Genomic DNA, 8950 nt, shown 5'->3' on the forward strand with positions numbered 1-8950 from the left:
CTGGTGCGTGGATGGTGTACCACTGCATTCACCCTGTTCACAATTGTCTGCCACAGCTCCATTTTCCGAGCGATGGGTGTGTGCTGCACCTTGGACCCGAATATTTGTGGCTCCACTTTAAGGATCTCATCCACCATGGTCCTTAGCTCCCTTTCGGTGAAGCGTGGATTTTTTGGGGGGACATGGTCAGGGTGGTGGATGGCGTCGGGACTGGGGACGGGGTTTGGGTGCTCCTGTGTGGGTCGCTATGCGTGTCCTGTCTGCTGCCGTTCTCTGTCTGGCTCTGGTGCTCTCCGTCTTCTGGTCCTGGTTTCATTGCAAGGGATTGTGGGGTGTGTCTGGGGGTGTTTTATGGTGTTCTGGATGTGTGTCAGGTGTGTGGGTGCTAAGCCTAGCCAATGTGTGCACTGGTTGCTGATGGGCCCCCTTGATGTCCATGGCGGTCGCAGCCACCAATGGTCGTCCGGCCTCCACTGTCCGCCGAGGTGATTTGTGCATCATTATTTGGAGGGTGGGATGTGGGTGTGCTTGGCGGTGGCGGGGTTGGACGGGATTCTTTGCCGACAGGGTCCTGGCGGGGATTGGTGGTCTGGGAATTTTTGGCGGGGTTGGGTTTTTCGATCATTATATAGTGGGTTTTCATTCGCCGCCACTGGGATTCTGTTCACCGCCGCCACGGCAGTCGGCGGTCTTTCCAGCCATGTTCATAATGACTGCCAAAGACTTTCTAAAAGGCATTTCCGACTCCATCCCTCCATACTTCACTATTCATAGTTACACCCTCCTCTTCAGGAACACAAGTAATACTCTCCCCCTTTTACCATGTCAGACCAGGGGCAATTCAACATGGATCTGACTCTTAACAACATACATACACATGTGTGAACAATATAGAGCCCCTCTTCCTTTATACTATAAATATCCAAGTGTAGACAATATAGAGCCCCTGTCCTTTATACTATAAATATCCAAGTGTAGACAATATAGAGCCCCACTACCTTTATACTGAAAATATCCAAGTGTAAAAAATAAAGAGCCCTGCTACCTTTATACTATAAATACACGTGTAAACAATATAGAGCCCTGCTACATTTACACTATAAATATACAAGTGTAGACAATATAAAGCCCGCTACCTTTATACTATAAATATACAAGTATAGACAATATGGAGCTGCGATAACTTTATAATATAAATACACAGATGTAAACAATATAGAGCCCCTCTATGTTTATACTATAAATATACAAGTGTAGACAATATAGAGCCTGCTACCTTTATACTATAAATATACAAGTCTAGACAATATAGAACCCAGCTACCTTTATACCGTCAATATACAAGTGTAGACAATATAGAGCCCTGCTACCCTTATACTATAAATACATGTGTAAACAATATAGAGCCCCGCTACCTTTCTACTATAGACAAGTGTAGACAATATAGAGCCCCACTACGTTTATAATGTAAATATCCAAGTGTAAACAATATAGAGCCACTCTATGTTTATACTATAAATATACAACTGTATACAATATACAGCTCCGCTACCTTTATATATAAATATACAAGTGTAGACAATATAGAGCCCGCTACCTTTATACTATAAATATACAAGTGTAGACAATATAGAGCCCTGCTACCTTTATACTATATATATACAAGGTAGACAATATATAGCCCGCTACCTTTATACTATAAATATACAAGTGTAGACAATATAGAGCCCGCTACATTTATACTATAAATATAGAGCCCCGCTACCTTTATACTACAAATATAGAAGTGTAGACAATATAGAGCCCTGCTACCTTTATACTATAAATATACAAGTGTAGACAATATAGAGCTCCGCTACCTTTATACTATAAATATACAAGGTAGACAATATAGAGCCCGCTACCTTTATACTATAAATATACAAGTGTAGACTGAAAGAGGCTACCTTCTCACACCCGCTATCTTTATACTATCAATATACAAGTGTAGACAATATAGAGCCCCACTACCTTTATACTATAAATATACAAGTGTAGACAATATAGAGGCCCGCTACCTTTATACTATATATATACAAGGTAGACAATATATAGCCCGCTACCTTTATACTATAAATATACAAGTGTAGACAATATAGAGCCCCGCTACCTTTATACTATAAATATACAAGTGTAGACAATATAGAGCCCCACTACATTTACACTATAAATATACAAGTGTAGACAATATAGAGCTGCACTACCGTTATACTATAAATACACATGTGTAAACAATATAGAGCGCCTCTGTGTTTATACTACAAATACAGAAGTGTAGACAATATAGAGCCCTGCTACCTTTATACTTTAAATATACAGGTGTAGACAATATAGAGCCCCGCTACCTTTATACTATAAATACACGTGACTCAAAATTCAAGTGTAGACAATATAGAGCCCGCTCCCTTTATACTATAAATATACAAGTATAGACAATATAGAGCTGAGCTACCTTTATACTATAAATACACAGATGTAAACAATATAGAGCCCCTCTATGTGTATACTATAAATATAGAAGTGTAAACAATATAGAGCCCCGCTAACTTTTTACTGTATATACACAGGTGTAAACAATATAGAGCCCCTCTACGCTTATAATATAAATATACAAGTGTAGACAATATAGAGCCCCGCTACCTTTATACTATAAATATAGAAGTGTAGACAATATAGAGCCCCGCTGTAGGAAAGTACGATCTTGCCTGGCATGTTACCCCCATATTTCACTGTATATATGTTGTTTTAGTTGTATGTGTCACTGGGACCCTGGTAACCCAGGGCCCCAGTGCTCATAAGTGTGCCTGACTGTGTTACCTGTGTAGTGCCTAACTGTCTCACTGAGGCTCTGCTATCCAGAACCTCAGTGGTTATGCTCTCTCTGCTTTCCAAATTGTCACTAACAGGCTAGTGACCAATTTTTCCAATTCACAATTGGCATACGGGAACACCCTTATAATTCCCTAGTATATGGTACTGAGGTACCCAGGGTATTGGGGTTCCAGGAGATCCCTATGGGCTGCAGCATTTCTTTTGCCACCCATAGGGAGCTCTGACAATTCTTACACAGGCCTGCCACTGCAGCCTGAGTGAAATAACGTCCACGTTATTTCACAGCCATTTTACACTGCACTTAAGTAACTTATAAGTCACCTATATGTCTAACCTTTACCTGGTAAAGGTTAGGTGCAAAGTTACTTAGTGTGAGGGCACCCTGGCACTAGCCAAGGTGCCCCCACATTGTTCAGGGCCAATTCCCTGAACTTTGTGAGTGCGGGGACACCATTACACGTGTGCACTACATATAGGTCACTACCTATATGTAGCTTCACAATGGTAACTCCGAATATGGCCATGTAACATGTCTAAGATCATGGAATTGCACCCCCAATACCATCCTGGTATAGGGGAGACAATCCCATGATTCCCCGGGTCTCTAGCACAGACCCGGGTACTGCCAAACTGCCTTTTCAGGGGTTTCACTGCAGCTGCTGCCAACCCCTCAGACAGGTTTCTGCCCTCCTGGGGTCCAGCCAGGCTTGGCCCAGGAAGGCAGAACAAAGGACTTCCTCAGAGAGAGGGTGTTACACCCTCTCCCTTTGGAAAAAGCTGTTAAGGCAGGGGAGGAGTAGCCTCCCCCAGCCTCTGGAAATGCTTTCATGGGCACAGATGGTGCCCATTTCTGCATAAGCCAGTCTACACCGGTTCAGGGACCCCTCAGCCCTGCTCTGGCGCGAAACCGGACAAAGGAAAGGGGAGTGACCACTCCCCTGACCTGCACCTCCCGTGGGAGGTGCCCAGAGCTCCTCCAGTGTGCTCCAGACCTCTGCCATCTTGGAAACAGAGGTGCTGCTGGCACACTGGACTGCTCTGAGTGGCCAGTGCCAGCAGGTGACATCAGAGACTCCTTCTGATAGGCTCCTTCAGGTGTTGCTAGCCTATCGTCTCTCCTAAGTAGCCAAACCCTATTTTCTGGCTATTTAGGGTCTCTGCTTTGGGGAATTCCTTAGATAACGAATGCAAGAGCTCATCAGAGTTCCTCTGCATCTCTCTCTTCACCTTCTGCCAAGGAATCGACTGCCGACCGCGATGGAAGCCTGCAAAACTGCAACAAAGTAGCAAAGACGAGTACTGCGACACTGTAACGCTGATCCGGCTGCCTTCTCGACTGTTTTCCTGGTGGTGCATGTTGTGGGGGTAGTCTGCCTCCTCTCTGCACTAGAAGCTCAGAAGAAATCTCCCGTGGGTCGACGGAATCTTCCCCCTGCAACCGCAGGCACCAAAGAACTGCATCACCGGTCCTCTGGGTCTCCTCTCAGCACAACGAGCGAGGTTCCTTGAACTCAGCAACTCTGTCCAAGTGACTCCCACAGTCCAGTGACTCTTCAGTCCAAGTTTGGTGGAGGTAAGTCCTTGCCTCCCCACGCCAGACTGCATTGCTGGGAACCGCGTGTTTTGCAGCTACTCCGGCTCCTGTGCACTTTTCCAGGATTTCCTTTGTGCACAGCCAAGCCTGGGTCCACGGCACTCTAACCTGCATTGCACGACCTCCTGAGTTGTCCTCCGGCGGCGTGGGACTCTCTTGTGCAACTTCGGGTGAGCACCGTTTCACTCCACTTCGAAGTGCCTGTTCCGGCACTTCTGCGGGTGCTGCCTGCTTCTGAGAGGGCTCCTTGTCTTGCTGGATGCCCCCTCTGTCCCCTCACGCAATTGGCGACATCCTGGTCCCTCCTGGGCCACAGCAGCATCCAAAAACCCTAACCTCGTGCTTTGCAGCTAGCAAGGCTTGTTTGCGGTCTTTCTGCGGGAAAAGACTTCTGCACGACTCTTCACGGCGTAGGACATCCATCTTCCAAAGGGGAAGTTTCTAGCCCTTGTCGTTCATGCAAAATCCTCAGCTTCTACCATCCTGTGGCAGCTTCTTTGCACCTACAGCTGGCATTTCCTGGGCATCTGCTCACTCCCGACTTGATCGTGACTTTTGGACTTGGTCCCCTTGTTCCACAGGTACTCTCGTCTGGAAATCCATCGTTGTTGCATTGCTGGTGTTGGTCTTTCCTGCAGAATTCCGCTATCACGACTTCTGTGCTCTTTGGGGAACTTAGGTGCACTTTGCACCCACTTTTCAGGGTCTTGGGGTGGGCTATTTTTCTAACCCTCACTGTTTTCTTACAGTCCCAGCGACCCTCTACAAGGTCACATAGGTTTGGGGTCCATTCGTGGTTCGCATTCCACTTCTAGAGTATATGGTTTGTGTTGCATCTATCCCTATGTGCCCCCATTGCATTCTATTGTGACTATACATTGTTTGCACTGTTTTCTATTGCTATTACTGCATACTTTGGGTATTGTGTACATATAACTTGTGTATATTTGCTATCCTCATACTGAGGGTACTCACTGAGATACTTTGGCATATTGTCATAAAAATAAAGTGCCTTTATTTTTAGTATATCTGTGTATTGTGTTTTCTTATGATATTGTGCAAGTGACACTAGTGGTACTGTAGGCGCTTCACTCGTCTCCTAGTTCAGCCTAAGCTGCTCTGCTAAGCTACCATTTTCTATCAGCCTAAGCTGCTAGACACCCCTATACACTAATAAGGGATACCTGGGCCTGGTGCAAGGTGTAAGTACCCCTTGGTACTCACTACAAGCCAGACCAGCCTCCTACACCCGCTACCTTTATACTATAAATATACAAGTGTAGACAATATAGAGCCCCTCTACGTTTATACTATAAATATACAAGTGTAGACAATATAGAGCCCACTCCCTTTATACTATAAATATACAAGTCTAGACAATATAGAGCCCCGCTACCTTTCTACTATAAATATGGAAGTGTAGACAATATAGAGCCCTGCTACCCTTATACTATAAACACATGCGTAAACAATATAGAGTCCTGCTACCTTTCTACTATAAATATCCAAGTGTAAACAATATAGAGCCCCTCTATGTTTAGACTATAAATATACAAGTGTAGACAACATACAGCCCCGCTACCTTTATATATAAATATACAAGTGTAGACAATATAGAGCTCCGCTACCTTTATACTATAAATATAGAAGTGTAGACAATATAGAGCCCCGCTACCTTTATACTATAAATATACAAGGAAGACAATATAGAGCCCGCTACCTTTATTTTATAAATATACAAGTGTAGACAATATAGAGCCCCGCTACCTTTATACTATAAATATACAAGTGTAGACATAGAGCCCCGCTACATTTACACTATATATATATACAAGTGTAGACAATATAGACGCCCCTTACCTTTATACTATAAATATACAAGCGCAGACAATATAGAGGCCCCCTACATTTACACTATAAATATACAAGTGTAGACAATATAGAGCCCGCTACCTTTATACTATAAATATACAAGTGTAGACAATAGAGAGCCCCTCTACATTTATACTATAAATATACAAGTCTAGACAATATAGAGCCCAGCTACCTTTATACTATAAATATGCAGGTGTAGACAATATAGAGCCCTGCTATCTTTATACTATAAATATATGTGTAAACAATATAGAGCCCCGCTACCATTATACTATAAATAAATAGACAAGTGTAGACAATATAGAGCCCCACTACGTTTATACTATAAATATCCAAGTGTAAACAATATACAGCCCCTCTATGTTTATACTATAAATATACAATTGTAGACAATATACAGCCCACTACCTTTATATATAAATATACAAGTGAAGACAGTATAGAGACCTTCTACGTTTATACTATAAATATACAAGTGTAGACAATATAGAGCCCCGCTACCTTTATACTATGAATATACAAGTGTAGACAATATAGAGCCCCGCTACCTTTATACTATGAATATACAAGTGTAGACAATATAGAGCCCCGCTACCTTTATACTATAAATATAGAAGTGTAGACAATATAGAGCCCGCTATCTTTATACTATGAATATACAATTGTAGACAATATAGATCCCCGCTACCTTCATACTATAAATATACAAGTGTAGACAATATTGAGCCCGCTACATTTACACTATAAATATACAAGTGTAGACAATATAGAGGCCCCCTACCTTTATACTATAAATATACAGCTGTAGACAATATAGAGCCGCACTGCCTTTATACTATAAATACACAGGTGTAAACAATATAGAGCCCCTCTATGTTTATACTATAAATATACAAGTATAGGCAATATAGAGCCGCGCTACCTTTATACTATAAATATAGAAGTGTAGACAATATAGAGCCCCGCTACCTTTATACTATAAATATAGAAGTGTAGACAATATAGAGCCCGCTATCTTTATACTATGAATATACAATTGTAGACAATATAGATCCCCGCTACCTTCATACTATAAATATACAAGTGTAGACAATATTGAGCCCGCTACATTTACACTATAAATATACAAGTGTAGACAATATAGAGGCCCCCTACCTTTATACTATAAATATACAGCTGTAGACAATATAGAGCCGCACTGCCTTTATACCATAAATACACAGGTGTAAACAATATAGAGCCCCTCTATGTTTATACTACAAATATAGAAGTGTAGACAATATAGAGCCCTGCTACCTTTATACTATAAATACACATGACTCAAAATTCAAGTGTAGACAATATAGAGCCCCGCTACCTTTATACTATAAATATAGAAGTGTAGACAATATAGAGCCCCGCTACCTTTATACTATAAATATAGAAGTGTAGACAATATAGAGCCCGCTATCTTTATACTATGAATATACAAGTGTAGACAATATAGAGCCCCGCTACCTTCATACTATAAATATACAAGTGTAGACAATATAGAGCCCGCTACATTTACACTATAAATGTACAAGTGTAGACAATATCGAGGCCCCCTACCTTTATACTATAAATATACAGCTGTAGACAATATAGAGCCACACTACCTTTATACCATAAATACACAGGTGTAAACAATATAGAGCCCCTCTATGTTTATACTACAAATATAGAAGTGTAGACAATATAGAGCCCCGCTACCTTTATACTATAAATACACGTGACTCAAAATTCAAGTGTAGACAATATAGAGCCCGCTACCTTTATACTATAAATGTACAAGTGTAGACAATATAGAGCCCCGCTACCTTTATACTATAAATATAGAAGTGTAGACAATATAGAGCCCGCTACCTTTATACTATAAATATACAAGTGTAGACAATATAGAGCCCCGCTATCTTTATACTATCAATATACAAGGTAGACAATATAGAGCCCGCTACCTTTATACTATAAATGTACAAGTGTAGACAATATAGAGCCCCGCTACCTTTATACCATAAATATACAAGTGTAGACAATATAGAACCCTGCTACCTTTATACTATAAATATACAAGTGTAGACAATATAGAGCTCCGCTACCTTTATACTATAAATATACAAGGTAGACAATATAGAGCCCGCTACCTTTATACTATAAATATACAAGTGTAGACTGAAAGAGGCTACCTTCTCACAGCCGCTATCTTTATACTATCAATATACAAGTGTAGACAATATAGAGCCCCGCTACCTTTATACTATAAATATACAAGTGTAGACAATATAGAGCCCCGCTACATTTACACTATAAATGTACAAGTGTAGACAATATAGAGGCCCCCTACCTTTATACTATAAATCTACAAGTGTAGACAATATAGAGCCCTACTACCTTTATACTATAAATATACAAGTGTAGACAATATAGAGCCCCTCTACATTTATACTATAAATATACAAGTGTAGACAATATAAAGCCCTGCTACATTTATACTATAAATATACAAGTATAGACAATATAGAGCCGCGCTACCTTTATACTATAAATACACAGATGTAAACAATATAGAGCCCCTCTATGTTTATACTATAA

This window comes from Pleurodeles waltl, unplaced genomic scaffold (genome assembly GCF_031143425.1).
Source record: "Pleurodeles waltl isolate 20211129_DDA unplaced genomic scaffold, aPleWal1.hap1.20221129 scaffold_37, whole genome shotgun sequence".
Taxonomy (NCBI): domain Eukaryota; kingdom Metazoa; phylum Chordata; class Amphibia; order Caudata; family Salamandridae; genus Pleurodeles; species Pleurodeles waltl.